The sequence below is a fragment of the Notolabrus celidotus genome, chromosome 16 (assembly GCF_009762535.1).
Source record: "Notolabrus celidotus isolate fNotCel1 chromosome 16, fNotCel1.pri, whole genome shotgun sequence".
Taxonomy (NCBI): Eukaryota; Metazoa; Chordata; class Actinopteri; order Labriformes; family Labridae; genus Notolabrus; species Notolabrus celidotus.
Window position 1 is genome coordinate 27,557,463 of NC_048287.1, and position 16,250 is coordinate 27,573,712.

Consider the following 16,250-nt stretch of genomic DNA (forward strand, 5'->3'; position numbering starts at 1 on the left):
TAATGGCTGCTGCCTGGTCTAAAGTTGCTTCTTTATCTTGTGGTTCTTGAAGCTCAGTTATTTACAGGCATGAGAAACGTCTGCTTCCTCTTTGTACCGTTTACAGGAACAGCAAAGTAATAATAACAGACTGATCTTGATATTAATACCAGTCAAGTTAGTTTTATAAGACAAGGGCAAAAGACAAAAAAAAAGACATTGAAGAGTTCACAATAAGCAAGAGAATACAGAGAAAAGATTTCAAACAAAGGAAGATAGGATGAGTTGTATCAAAAGCATGTTTTTGACAGGAAAACATGAAGAAAGAAGAGAGAAGACATGTATGGTTAAAATATTTAAAAAGAAATGATCAAACTCAGGCTGCAAGATGTAGAATTAATTTGATTAATTGACCAAGCAGCTTTTTTTTTTGCTCAATCATTCAGTTTTTTTAATTTGAAAGATGAGTTAAAAAATATTAGTCACAGTTTTTTTTTTTTTACATCTTTGTTGTAAAAAAAAAAAAGTGTTCAGAGAAAAAGAGCAAAATCCTTCAAATTTGAGAGGCTGGGTTCAGAAAATGTGCTGCTTTTCTCTCAGGAGATTACTCACACAGTTCTAAACACTTTGATACATTTCAGATCTTGCTGTAATAAATGGCTTTGAATGCCTAGTTATTATTATTATTATTATTAACCTTTATTTAACAAGATAAAAACCCATTGCAATCAAGACCTCTTTTACAGAGGTGACCTGGCCAAGAGGTAAGCAGTACACAGTATATTTACAAGTCAAGTTTATTTATAAAGCACATTTAAAAACACAGCAGAAGTAAGTAAGTAAACTTTATTTAGTATAGCACCTTTCACAGACATAGTCACAAAATGCTTTACAGAGAATCAATGTCGACAAGACAATACAGTGAGCAATAAATAAGATAATAAAGAAAGCAGACAGAATGACATCAAATTACAACAGAAGGTTGAAAGCCATAACAAACAAATGTGTCTTAAGCTGCTTTTTAAAAGTCTCAGTCAAATCAGCACAGCGCACTTGGGGCGGTAGACTGTTCCAGAGAGATGGAGCCACATGCTCAAAGTGCTTTCAAAGGTATGAAAAATAATTAAATCAATAAATAGAATAAAATAAAATAAAAAAACAGTGTGAGACCAAACCAAACAGTTATTTGAGAAAGAGACAAACAAACGACAAGGAAAGCGCAGCATTGGGAATGCAAACCTATTCAGGGCGAGAGGACTCAAATGCTAAAATATAAAAGTGTGTTTTGAGGCGAGACTTAAAAGAGTCAACAGAGGGGGGCGGCCCTGATTGAGGAGGGGAGGCTGTTCCAAAGACGCGTGGCCTTTACGGACAGTATTTAAAAATAATCAATAATTTAGAACGTGCAACTAATTTGCAAATAAAGCGCAAATAGAAAGAAAGAAATGTACTTTTTTCACTCGTGCTATTTTTTGGACACAGTTTTTGGTATACATTCACACACATGCAGTGAACATGCTTAGGGAGAGATGTCAGAGTGAGGATGCTGCCATCAACCAGCGCACCCCGAGCAGTTGGGGGTTCGGTGCCTTGCTCAAGGGCACCTCAGCAGTGCCCAGGCAAGTGAACCAGCACCTCTCCAGCCACCAGTCCACTTGCCAAGCTTCGTCCATGCTGGGACTCGAACTGGCGACCCTTCGGTTCCCAAGCCAAGTCCCTATGGGCTGAGCTACTGCCGCCCCAAATAGTGATCACAAACAGCATTTTTTTTTATTAACACAGGCACTGTTCAGTGGTCTGTCTTTCTTTTCTTCAGTGTGAAGTAGAAATCAATAAATACTTGAAGAGTTAATTTGCAAAAACAGTTAACTCACTTTTAAAATGTTTTAAAAATATTTCAAAAAAAAAGTTTTTCTATTACTAGCTTTTGGTATTATCAATCAACTGAGGTTGGGTGGCTTTGACTAAGTCAAAATGACTTTACTAATCAGAGATATCTTGAAAATGTAACTTTATTAGGAATCTATATAAAAAAGAAATATGTTTTTTTGAAAATTTATAAAAACGGAGTTATCTGTTTTTGCAAATGAACTTGTAGTCTCTTTCTTTGCTGTAACAATGCAGTGCAGTAGTTGAATGTATGCTGAGTTATTTGGTGTGTTTATGAATATGCTCAGACGGCTTCTTAAAAATATACATCCATATAGTGTTCTCGACTTGCAGTTCTTTTTAGCATCAACCATTGTGGCTTGTGTCTGCATTCAACAGAAGTTCCTCTTCACAATTTGAGGACTGCCTCAGAGCTGACCTCAGGAATGTGCTCTGCTGGCACCTCCACTGTCATTCGTTGCTTTCTCTGCTGCTCCTTTCAGGGGTACAGACGCCTCTCTCTCTGTGTTTGACTATTATCACTGAAGTGCACATTTTCTGTCTCTGATGTAACATCCTGTCCGCTGCAGAGAGCTACGCAGGCTTATGAGAGTTCAGGACAAGTATGCACGAATCGCTGAGCACATTTCTGCCACCTGCTCTGAATGTGACGCTGCGAGGAGGTTAAGTGTTCCTGAAAGTGATTGATGATTCATGTGATATTAGTGCTTAATCACTTTGAAGGGTTTAGTGCGACTCGTGTTTGCTCCCTGGTGAGTTCTCTGCCTCTCTTGAGAAGACGTGTGGGTGGATCAAAGAACATTTATCTCCTGTTTTTTTTCTTCATCTCTTTTCCTGCTTTTTCTTTCCTCGCCTGTCTTCTCTTTTTATCTTTCTATAATTTGATCACTTAAATATTTGTTTAAACATCTTCATTACATTCCCTCACTTCTCACTCTTGACCCACTAACCTCTCTGCGCCTCCTGTCTTCCATCCTTCCTCCTGTTTGTTTTGTTTTTTTACATCCAACCCTCCCTCCTCCTAATGAGAGTGAGCTGAGTGGATGTTTTGCATAGAACAAACAGACAGAGGAGATAAAGAGGTGTTGAGGGAATGATGAGGGACAGAGAGAGAGAGTGAGTGGGGGCATGTAAATATCTAGACGAAGCAGATCCGACAAAGACTGTGAGGCTCTGTTCTGGCTCATGTACAGTGAGATGAATGGGGTCAGTGTGCAGGTCTACAGGTGCACTCACACTGCAAATGACCGAGAGTAATTCTCCTTAAAGAAACATTTCAGTCAATACTTTGAGATTTAAAGAGACAGTACATTTGTTTTCTTGGAAAAATCTGACATCAAGCTGAGGGAAGCGAGCAAGAATCCCATTTCCCAGCATGCCTTCTTTTTTAATCTAACCTTAAATTGAACAGAAATGTCATTTTAGGCAACAACAATCCTTTCAACAATATCTACTACTATATGATTAAACTAAGATGTACCTTACTAGAGATCGGTCCTCAAATATACATCACCAGTCAAAAGTTTGTACACACCTTCTCATTCAATGGGTTTCATTTGTTTTAATTATTTTCAACATTGTAGATTAATACTGAAGACATCAAAACTATGAAATAATCTGGTTTTGCCATAATCTGGATTACAACAGTAGTCAAATTGAGCTATCCATTGTGTACTAACCCTACCTCTGAACAACACAACTGATGGTCTCAAACACATTAAGAAGGCAAGTCATTCTACAAATGAACTCTTGACAAGGCTCATGTTCATTAGAAACCATTCCAGGAGACCACTTCATGAAGCAGACTGAGAGAATACCAAGAGTGTGCAAAGCTGTCATGAAGGAAAAAGGGGGCTACTTTACAGAATCTAAAATATAAAACATATTCTTGTTTGTGTGACACGAATTCAATAATTCCATATATGTTCTGTCATAGTTGTGATGTCTTTGGTATTAATATACAGTGTTTCAAAATAACCACAATAAATACATGAAAAATTTAAAAGTTCATTCAAAGATTATCTCATGTTAAAAAGGAAATTTCCCATTGTGTTAACTTGTGCCTGGCTGTAATGTGGTACTCCTGCCAGATGGTGGACATAGCGCCCCCTGGAGGCCGTTTTCTAACCACATTTAAAAGCCAAAGAAGAAGAGAACATCGCAACTGTTGCTGGAAATTCGCGTGTAGTGCTCTGAGATTTGTGAAGTGAAGTTCTTGCCTTTTGTAGGTCATAACATAAGTGAAAGGTTCATAACCAGATAAAACTCCTTACTGGATTTTTAACTCTGACTCAAGTTTTTAAATATTCCAGCTGTCCTTTTTATAGATTTTATTTTATTCATGATATTAATACCCCGTTCTTTAAAGTCTGCTTTGTTGGGGTTCATTTATCCTGTTATGTTAAATTATTTAAACATCTTTTGACTTCAAAAACCCAATAAAATAGAATTAAACACCCCAAAAATAAATGTGCTCTTATTGTAATCATGTTATTCTGATGAAGATCATCCTCCGTTAGAGCACACACTCTGGTGGCTGCTGGGTAAACAAAAACAGACAGAGCTAGGATGTGTTATAGCTGCTGTGTGCAGGATTTGTTGAGCATGGTGGAGAGATCGTCTCTGTTATTTATTATATATTTATATTTAGAGGGCAGAACTGGAGGAACGGAGGGTCTGAGAATGGAGAGAAAGAGAGTCTAACAGAGAGTGTTGGTAGATCACGACTGAGAGCCAGATCACCATGCAGGCTTACAGACGCACGGAGGCAGATAAGGAGTGATGGGATGGAGGGAATACACGAAGAGAGTTCTTCGTGACCTGTTTGACCCTTTGTTTCATCTGTGTCTGTGTTCAGTAACAGAGCTGCGGTAGATTTTCCTCTAGCCCGCTGAAAGAGTCTTAAAAAGGATCTTTGAAGTCACCCCCTGCTCTGCTTTGTTTCTACCTCCCTCTACCTTCTCTCCCACTGCCTCTCTTTCTCTTTCTCTCTCTCCTCTGTAACCGATCCAGCTCGGCTCATTTCAAACCTAAACATGTCTGTCTGGCTCCAAAACAGACCGGGCCACCCCTCTCCCCCCTGCTCCTCATTCTCCTCCTTCCCTTCCCCCACCAGACCCCATTTCCAATCCAGAGGGATGATGTCATGCCGATGCTTAGAAAGACGAGGGGGCTCAGTCAGGACGTGGTGTGTGTGTGTGTGTGCATGCGCATGTGTGTGTGGGTTTGGTTGGAGGGCAGCCATGGAAGAAGGGGTCATGGGAGTAGGAGGTGTTGTTGTCAGATTATTTTTTAAACTTCCTCGCGGTGATCTCATGGATAATTACTGGGTCAATGAGAAAGAGAGAGAGAGAGAGAGAGAGGACCTTTTTTTCAGTCTGTTCCACCTTTATTAAAAATCATCTCACACATTCTGCACAAAAGACATAAAATAATGTAACTTTAGGGTATAAAACCTTAAAAAATTAACCTCAGGATTTAAAACCTGACATCTAAAAACCTGGTCAGGCTCCTCGACTTGTTTACTTCTGAACATCATCACTTTGACAATTATTTTACCATTTTAATAAAGCAAATGTCTTCCTTACCTGCTCATGTTCAGGTAACATCATTCACTTGATGTATTTGTCTAAATTCATCTAAAAAAGCAGAAAAACTTCCATCTATTTAAGTATTTGTTTTTTTTTTTTACAACTTTCAATTTTGATTTTACAAAAACAAAACAGCAGTAATATATGACACACATCTGTTTGTTACAAATATCCCAACCCCACCCACACACAAAACCTTAACCAAGAGGGTTCAGCAGGTGCTATCTTCTATAGTGGCTTAGCATGTAAAGGAACATAAAAATAATACGATCCAATTGACATAAAAATAAAAAAACAATACAAGACCATTTCTAGTTCTCACACTTGATCTTCATTCTGGCCTGTTAATCCCACCAAGATCAATCAATCAATCAATCAATCAATCAATCAATCAATCTTTATTTGTATAGCGCCAAATCACAACAAACGTTATCTCAAGATGCTTTTACAAACATAGGAGGTCTAGACCACTCTATGTCAAATTATGAACAGAGACCCAACTTCAAGACAGGGTAAGACTCAGTCTGACCCCACCTTAATCCATCATGAGCATTGCACATCGCAGTATTTAGCTAGTTACAGTGGCGAGGAAAAACTTCCTTTTAATAGGCAGAAACCTCAGGCAGAACCAGACTCATGTTAGACAGCCATCATGCCTCGACTGAGTTGGGTCTGGAAAGACAGATAGAGGGGAGTAAGAGAGAGAGGTGATAGTGATGAGACGAGTAGTAGAAGCTGTTTCCGCTGAAGTCCAGAACGTCCGTATCAGCTGGAGTCCAGAACGTCTGCAGCAGGATACACACCCCACCTCAGAAGATATTTCTCTGTTCTGTCCTGCATCCTATAATACATCCTTTCACCTGCAGCTACTGTGCCCAGTTCAGTCAACCAGTTCGAAAAGGGAGGTTCTACCGGGGTCTTCCAATTCCTGAGGATAATCTGTCGCCCAGTCATAATGGCACTGTGTATCCATTCGATCAGTGGTTTTGAAAAAGCAGATAAAACTGTAGAATCTCCTAAAATGTAGATCTTAGGACACAGTACAAATTGCCTTTTTACAACATGAACAATATAACAACGAATCTTCCTCCAGTAATGATTAATCACAGGGCACGACCAAAGTACATGCACCAGGGTTCCTTCATCTACACCACACTTCCAGCAAGTAGGCAAATCTTTTAAGCCAAGTCTAAAGAGTCTACTTGGGGTCCAGTCAAACGGGTGCAGAATTTTAAATTGGATAAGTCTCACCCTCAGATCCCTTGACATTATTCGAAAACTTACCGACAATCTTATGCCATTCTTGCTCATCATATGATACCCTTACCCTTACCCTCTTTCCCAGGAAATGTTAAGGGCTGTGACAATGCTATTTAAGTATTTGTACACAAAGCTGTGTAGGTGTCTGTATCCTCACTTATTTAAGATGCGTACCTCTGTTTAAAACAATGGATCAACATGAAGATACACAGTGAAAGCAGCCTGAAGGCATGTCAGCAGCTTCTGTATAGCTCACCAGGTTTTATGACTTTAGGAAAATGTGTAATGTAAGCAAATAGATGTCAGGGGTAAAAATGTAGTGAGGCACAGATGATAGAGAGTCAAAGAGGTGCTTTAAAGCAACCTTTGTAGTCAGGTACTGTTTCTGTGAGTGTGAGTGGAAACTCCTGTGCACCATATACCACCTCATAAAATCCCCACAATGGAACAAATGAAGTAACATCCATAGTATGTCCTTCCCTTTCTGCCTACAGTGTACCGGTGTAGTGTTTCATTTTGTATATGAGAAAATCTGAGTCCCACAACTCAAGATACGTGAAATCTGACTTTACTGCTCACCAGATGAGGAAACTACTGACTGCCTGTGTTGAAGAAACAGAGAGTGAGTGGACATAGGTGAAGTTTTGTGTGAGTAACAGGATCATAAAGCTGCAGTCTGCCTCTGATTCCCATTCAGAGTGGAGCTTTTTATCATGTGCATGTTTATACATGGTCCTCCAGTCTGCACATATGTGCTACTGTGGAATCTGTGTTTGTATTTAGGGGTCGTTCTGTGGCCCGATGAGAGGTGTGTGTGTGTGTGAGCATGCACTCTGCATCAGAGGATGCCTCTAATTCCAGTCTTTTTCAGGGTGCAACCTGGAATCTCAGCTGTCTCCTCACCCCACCCTCCCACACAAATACACAAATACACACAGACACACATTAGGGTGTGGCATCAACATCCCACTGCATGCCCCTGGCTCACTCCGGTCCTAAGCAGCTGACACAGTCTCTGGGTGGGATGACAACACACACACACACAGACATACACACACACACACACACACACACACACACACACACACACACACACACACTCTGGTGTTTGAGCAGAGGGGCGTTATGAGGCTCTAAACTCGTAGCTGCAGATGGACATTCCTGTGATGGGCTGGTTAGTCTGGGTGACAGCAGAACTGCAGGCATGTGTGTGTCTTTGGAAATGTCTGTCCTAAATCACGACCACACGCCCCCCCTGTCCTCACCCCTTCCATCTCCTTCTCCCTCACACCTTTCACCTCCTCCCCTCTTATTATTCTATCCTCCTATACCTCCTCCTCTCCTTCTCATCATCCTCAGAGGATCTTAACGCCAGTGACTCACTGTCCTTCCCGCACCGACTGTGTCAGCAACTATTTAATGACGGGAGTGGAAGTAAAGCCAAACTGGGCCAGCAGCTCACTGGTTGACTTTGGACTCACGCTGTGAAGCTGGAAGGTGTCCTAATTTTCACCTAGAAAGCTGCTAACACATTTAAATTTTAGCTTTAGTAATTAGCAGTTAGCAAGTCAGAAATAGACATTTTGAACACTTGAGAGTCGGTCCAATATGCTGCTGTGCAGCTTGTAAGATAAATTTGGTCCCATAACTGACCTGATTAAAAGATACCATGTGTTACAACAGCCCCATGCAGTGTAACACATGATGTGTGTTCTAGAGAGCCCATATTTAATATGGCTGAGTAAGAGGCCCTCAGAAAAAATCTGTGTTCAGCTCTGGAAACCATAAATCATTAGTGACATAAAAATGACCCTCAAATAAAACTGCATGACGGGCTTTTCAAAGGCGTCTACATGGAAAACCATCTGAAAGTCGTTCAGTTAATCATGCTTTTGTTTTAATGAATAAAAGAGCGCTCTATGTAACGGCTCTTTTGATTCTTCAGACACAGTAATGTACTGTATATATGTGATCAAATGAAAACTAGAAAGTATGAAAGACAGCAGTCATAAACACTGAGTTAATTTTGTGTGTGATGTTACCCTGTACCCGGGTTTCAACCGGACTCAGATTTACAAACTTTTTTTAGCTGTTAGCAGCCGTGTTGGCTCGTCTCATCCAAACCAAAGGTGGCGTGCAGTCAGGAGAGTTCAGTGTGTCAGAACCCGGTAACCCTCTCATGACTCCACGGCTAATCCAAGTCATATTTTTGCTTGACATTTTGTCTTCCTGTTCTCTCTTTCACTTGGCTTAATCATGTCTGTCTGTGCGCCCTGATGTGTGTCTGTCTGAGTGCATGACTCTTATTTCTCTCTGTCACTTCGGCTCTCCAAGACGCTGACTGGATCACGCTAACATCATTTCTGTAATCATATAACTTGATTCCATTGGCTGAACTTTCCTTTAGCTGCACACACAGTCATTGTTCTGATTCGGGATTGTATGATCTAAACATGTCTGGGAGCGTGGGTGTGTGTGGGTGTGTGTGGGTGTGTGTGTGTGTGTGTGTGTAACATCTTAGCCTTTCCACTCTCAGGTCTGTATTGTTTCAGCTGCTGTGAATTAGAAAGGCATGTCATGGCTCGGCCAGGCCTTCTCACTCTCCTTCTTTTCTCTCCTTCCTTCACTCAGGTCAGTAAAATCCACTGTTCTCTTGGATGCTGGACAAATATGATCAAAAACATGACAAAGAAATGAATGGGATTTCATTAAATGAGTATTTTTGGAATATCTTGCAACTTCTGCAACCGCTGTTAGTCCACAGCTGTTGAGTTTAACATCACAAGATGATCCACGGTCCTGATTTTAGTGAAGGCAGATGGCTGCTCAACACAAAACAGTCAGAGTAAAGGATTTCAAACGATTATAAAACAAAAGTCTGCTGGCTTCATGAATAAATATAACTCTGGTAAATAAATTAATAACCAAGATGAAGCAAGTAAATAGTGCTAATAAACAATGCCTCTGCAGAATGTGCAAATACCGTTACATCAGTGATAGCAGCAGGAACAAAGCTATTTTTGAACCTCTTTGTTCTCCACTGAGGGACTACAAACCTCCGTCCAGAGAGAGGAAAACTGAAATCTAATTCTTATAAGATTACAACTTAAATATTGTTATTTTATTACTTTATTATGTAAATGTAAAAAAAAAAATCTCATAATTTTATGAATTATTTCTCCTGAATTTCTGACTTTTTCTCTTTGGACTTTATTCTCATAATGTTACGACTTCATTCTCAGTCATGTCTCTAATTTGATCTTTATGTTGTCCTTAAAGCTCCTGTGAGGAACTTTCTGTCTGTGTCGACTTTAGCGCCCCCTGTGGACAAAGTGAAACCTCTCTCATTGCTGATCTTGTCCTGTACATGTGTTAATTATGCTTTTTGATACAAAATATCCTCCTGCTTTCAACTTACAGTCAAATATTTCACTCATTAGGGATATTTGCTGCAGAAAATGTAAAAAAAAAATCACCTCATCTGACACCTACCCCCTCGCAGCAGTTTCAGGCTTAAAAACTATGAAACAGAAATAATTAAAACCTGTCCTGATTCTATTCTTTATTCAGATCCCCATTAGCTGCCACTAACGCAGCAGCTACTCTTCCTGGGGTCTAATATAAACAAACATAACATACAAAACTAAAAATTCTACAAACATTACAAAGAAAAACTGTGAATGCAATATAGAAATAAAATACAAAAAACAGAAAAATCCTACAGACATGAAATACAAAAACAGAAACATGCTACAAACATGAAATACAACTGAAGATGCTACAAACAGAAAATAGAAAAAATGAAAATGCTTCAAACATGCAATAAAATAAATCAAAAAACAAAACAGGATGTTCACTAAAATTCATTAAAATTCATTAATATTAGAGTTATTATTAAGGTGTGACTGCTAAATTATTCCACAGTGTGATGGTTCTATACATAACAGATCTGCTCACCGCATCAGTTTTTGGTCTCTTCTTAACTAATGGTCTGATGGTCTAGTTTGCTTTTGTAGGCTATGAAGAGGCATCACTGTTGAATTCAGTCTGTTTCATAACCACTGAAAAACTCCTCACAGGAGCTTTAATGTGGACTCAATCGTCTGTCGTTCTTGGTCACTTTGTTTCATGAAAAAAATACCTGCCACTTTTTTTATGTCAGAATTATTGTTTTTTTTAAACAAAGTTTATTTATGAATTTTTCAATACAACAGTAATAATTCACAGTGATGACATATACTGATTAATAGAATCCCCCACCAACCCCACCCATGGTAAGGGGGATACAACTTAATATCAAAACATTACAATAGAATGAAATAAAAACAAATGAATAAAATTATAATAATAAAATAAATAATATGAAATACAATAAATAAATTGAAATGAAAAAAATCCTGACATTTTATTGTTTTTTCTTCGAGTGAATGATTTTAACAAGTACAGTAGTTTCCATTTAAAAAAAACAATATATTTATATTTTTCTAACAAATACTGATAACTAATATTTTCTCCACACGTCTCTGGGAGTAATAAAAATTGGATGTTAAGTATATAGTACATTTAGATGTTTTTTGATGTTATTATGGGTTGATCCACCTGCAGAAACATACTATGAAGCATAAAGAAAAAGAATAATTATTACATCTAACTTCAGAAATATTGACTGAGACTTCGGCTGCTGCTTTGTTGTGTAAATGTGTTGAAAGATCTCACCAAGAAGTAGAACCAGGTGGGTGTTTGGATGTGTGGGAGATGGAGGAGGCTGAAGGAAAAAAAAAAAAAAGAGAGGAGTAGAAAAATAAAAAGAGAGAGATGACCTCTCAGCGGGCAGCCTCACAGGTGTTGTTTGTGTGGGAGAGAGAGAAAAGAGAGGTCAGGGGAAGAAGGAAGAGAGGATGAGAAAGTTTATTTTTGCCGCATTGAAACCAAATTGTGTGAAGCATGGCGGAGAAAGTCCTCCGAAGTGTTGACAACGTGAAAAGTTCGCTCTGCATGAATCGCACACGGACGTTCAAATCCATGCGTGACATAGACTGCCTTCTGCCAGCTGAATGAAACTCACTGCCCCCCCCCCCCCCCCCCCCCCCCCCACACACACACACACACACACACACACACACACATACACAGTGAAAGCAGAGTGAAAGTTTTAAAGAACGTGTGCAGACTCACTCACTGTTAAACTGTTATGCACACAGTTGGTTACCCACCTCCATTCTCCCGCACACACACACACACACACTCACCAAATCAGGCATGAAATCTGCAAAGTCTGAGACTACCATTATGACCAGCAGATTTGTGTGTAGATGATTGACAGGACAGTTTATTGAATTTATTGAGCACGATGGAAGAGGTGCATGCCTTATTTGCTTAGATATGTGTGTGTGTGCGTGCGTGTATCATTGTCTTTGTCTGACTTTGGGTGTGTATGTGTGTGTGTGTGTGTGTGTGTGTGTGTATGTGTGTCCAGGTCTCTTTGTGTCTGCTTTAGAAAGGTGGAGAACAATAAATGCTTTCACCCACCCTCCCACACACACGCACACACACGCATGCGCGCACACACACACACACACACAGGTGAAATGTTCAGCTAGTTAATATAAAACTACCCCTGAGAGTTGCAGAGGAGGAGGGCGGGTTAGGAGAGTAAAAGCACCGAGAGAAAGCGAAATGGCAGCTCCATTTCTCCAGCTGCCAGGTTACCACAGAGAGGGGACGATGCAGATTGAAAAACAAGACGCAGAGGAAGAAAATGACATTAAACGACAGCGTTTTTGTTAATATAGATTACAGATTTCCTTCAGCTTGGGAGGGAGGTAGAAAAGAAAGGACCAAGACGGAGAGAAGTAAATCTTCCTGTCGACAGGTGTTTCCCCATGAGCAAATAAACGACCCAGAAAAGTCAATAATACACACTCCATGCCCTCCACCTGTGTTTGTGTTTATGTCACTTAGCGGCACTAAGTGCTTTCAAACCTCCAGACACAGAGAAAGCCTGTGTGAGCCTTCAATTTTACCAAAACACCATTACATGTGAATAACAGGCCATTTAGAGGACGCTGTGATCCGAAGTGAGGTAAAGTTTTTTTTACCACAGAATGACCCCCAGGGGAAACCACCTAATCCTCTTGTCCCCTCACTCCTCTCTTAACAGCCTTCCTCCTCCTCCTCCTCCTCCTCTTCTTTCTGTCTGTTCTGTGACTCTTTAACCAGCCGTGACGACTCAGGAATGAATGAAAATTACAGGCAAGGTTGGAAAATGGGCGACTCCGCTGAGGCTAATCAAGTTAAATCCTAAACAGATCATGGGGGGTCATGGGTGGAGACAGACTCTGCTTATGTCAACACTCAATGAGGTGGATGAAGAGGGGGTCATTTGAATGAGCAAATTAAATAATCTTAATCAGTTTATGGGCCACTCTTTGTCCTTTATGCCTCCTTTACTCTTTAATTTCTTCTTGGTTTGGAGTCTTTTTTCCCTGCTGCCTGTTCTCCTGGTAGCTGTCCCACATCTGTGAACGCTTGGATTTAAATCTTGTTGTGGTCTCCGTAGAGGGGGATTGTCGGTTAGCAGTGGGTCGCGCAAGAGCTAGCGAGCTCTGCATGTGTGTGGGTGTGTGTAGCAAACCAGCGACAAACCCCTTTTGTTTCTATGAAGACGTTTGCCTTGGACGCGGCAATGACAGCTGCAGCGCAACTGACAGAGAGGGGGGTGTGGGTGTTTGCAAGGGGGAGGGAGTTAAAAAGAAAGAGTGGAGTATTTAGCATATTTGACATGCAGGCCACGAGCTGCTCTGTGCAACAGTTGAGAAAGAGAGAGCGCCGCTCGCAAGTATTCAAAATGTGTTTCAAGGCAAACGAGAGAGGAGGAATGATCAGCTGCTCTGCCAGACTGCTTTAAACAAACAGACTTGTTGAAGAAAGAAGGAAGAAGGAGAAAAAGGAGGAGGAACACCACAACTGGCTCTGAGAAGTCTATAACTTTGGATAACGAGAGAAAAACAAAGTGGCTGCAAGCTGCCTGCGTCTGGTCTGGAGCTGCAGGTTGCCATATTTGCTGGTATCCCCCCTTTCTGACGGCTTGTGTGGCTGCTCTAAGGTTTTGTGTGGCATCCTGAAGAAACAGACAGCACCCCCCCTTCCTCCCCTTATTTTGTGCACAGCCCCTTTTCCTCTTGGCCCCTCTGCCTCTGACACACACACACACACACACACACACACACACACACACACACACACACACACACACACATTACCCAGCCGGATTGGGTTTCAGTGAGGGCGCAGACGGGAATGCACAAGTGGAGTCTGTGAATATCACAGACTTTTGTGTGTGTCTGTATCTTCTCCACATTTGTTTTTGACACCGGCTTCAACCGATTCTTCCTTCAGCACGACTGACCCTGCAGAAACTTTAACAAAGGAGTGAATATAAACACACTGGACTCACTTCCTTCTCTAACTACAGCCTGAACAATTGCTGTGGGGGGAAAAGAGGCAGCTCATTACAGACTGATAAGCCTCCCTCTTGTCGGATAACAGTCACACCCCCTCCTCCCTACCTCTACTCCTCCCTTCTTTCTGCTTTCTTTCTTTTTCTTTGACTCTGTATCATTTCACTCTGAGAACAGTGTTTTTTGTGCTCCAGGGAGGGGGAGGCGGTCCCCCTCCCTGGAGCATTAAGAGTGGATTACAAAGCTGCAATGAATGTAGCCGGCGTCTCCCATCATGAGCCACCTTCCCTCTTATTCTGCTACAGTTCTGCATCGCACGCTTCCTGCACATCACCCTCATGTTGGATTTCATGACAGTGTAGTACAGCCTTTCAATTCATTCTTCTTTTTATATCCCCTCCTGTATGTTTTTTGGAAATGGTTTTAATAGTGGAATTGCTCGCTGCTCAGCGTGGGATAATCAGCTGCATTCCAGTTTTCAGCTGATATATTTTTTTTTTAGTAATGAGCAAAAATCCTCCTCTGCACAACTCTTTCTCTCTGGCTCCACGCCCCCTCCTCGCACTCTACCTCCTTCTCTGTCGCTACTTAATGCCTTTACGCCTCTCTCTCTCTCTCTTTCTCTCTCTGCCTCTGTCTCGTATTTTTTCCCTTTTTTTTTTCTGTACGAGAGGAAACCAGCATGATTGGAGCACTTCCTGTGTTTTAATACCAGTGCAGGAAACAGAACAAACGGAGCTGAATTCAAACACAAACAGCGAGAGAGCAGGGAGGGAGAGAGCAAGCGAGAGGGAGAGAGAGAGGGAAAAGGGACATGTGAGTGAGTGAGTGAGAGGAGGGGGGGGAGCAGTGCGCGAGCGAGAGTGAGAGGAAAAGGGAGATTTTTTTAGCAGCTGCAAACCATTTCAGCTGTGTAGTGGCCTGAGAACAGAGACCGGGAGTGAAAGAAAGAAAGAAAGAAAGAGAGCAAAGCTTGGGAGCCCACACGTCTCTCGGAGAGAAAGAAAGAAAAAGAGAGAGAAGAGGAACTGGGATTGCGTGGCACTTTGTTTCATTCTCAGTGCGGACTCGGGAGCAGGAGAAAGAAGACAGCAAAGAAAAGAGCAGAAAGGGAAGAGAGCGTGTCCTGGGATTGTCTGCTGGTAGAGAGGGGGAAGACGCTGCCTGCAAAGCAAAGCTTGAGCTGAAGCTGGGAGGGCTGTCTGGGTCTTTGCCCTCTGGATACAGTCCCACGACTCACTGCTCTGCCCTGCTCGCCTTCCTGCTTGCCTGGCTGGTCCAGGATACAGCCCCCCAAGCCCCCCTTTTCTACCTACCCCCAGATGCCCTCGTTCACTCCAGCCTCACCCCCTTCAAACGCCTGCATGCTTTCGATCTACTGTATCACCTCTCCCCTGGAGCTGTGGAGGATTTGAGGATGAGAGAGAAAGAAAGCAAGATAAAAGAAAGAATTGAAACATTGACAGGGATTTCTTCACGCAAAAGCGGACCGCTTCTCTCTTTGTTCTGGATTTAGCAGAGGATTTTCTTCAAATGATAGACTGTTGTATGGATAATGGGGCTGATTTTCATTCAATGGTGATGAGTGTTATGATGGTGATGAGATGTCTCAGACAAAATTAGGGTTTGTTCTGAAAGCACAAAGCCTTGATTCTTTGTGATGGAAGCTGAGGACAGAAGAAGAAAATTAAAAGCTGTGGACTGCTTCAACACTCACTGGACCTCAAAGTGGCAGTGACTTGGTAAAGGGATTTATATTTTTTATCATTTTTCTCAAGTTTTCTTGCCTCAAGAACCTTCAAAGGAAAACATTGCCTATGTTTTCTGTCTCTTATATACTGGATACCATACTTTCATTCATTTTTCTGCAAGTATCATTTCCCAACAGTAGAAGATAAAAGAGGATCCTCTCTGTGGAGTATTTTACTTTCCTATCATTGCACCCCACGCAGCCTTTCTTTTTATATAACAGAGTGGGTTTTCTCACCTTAAAAGGAGACTTTTACACTTCCCTGCCTGCCTCTCAGTGAGACTATTAAAGTTGTCCAAGCCCCCTCTGCCTTTTCCTGTT

At 41.3% G+C, this 16,250-nt stretch overlaps 1 protein-coding gene across 1 annotated transcript in view; it reads left to right on the forward strand.

Annotated features, from left to right (window-relative positions):
• Positions 1 to 16,250, forward strand: part of macf1a (microtubule actin crosslinking factor 1a) — a 257,947-nt gene that overhangs the window by 183,134 nt on the left and 58,563 nt on the right. The gene's annotated exons all lie outside the window — the stretch shown is intronic.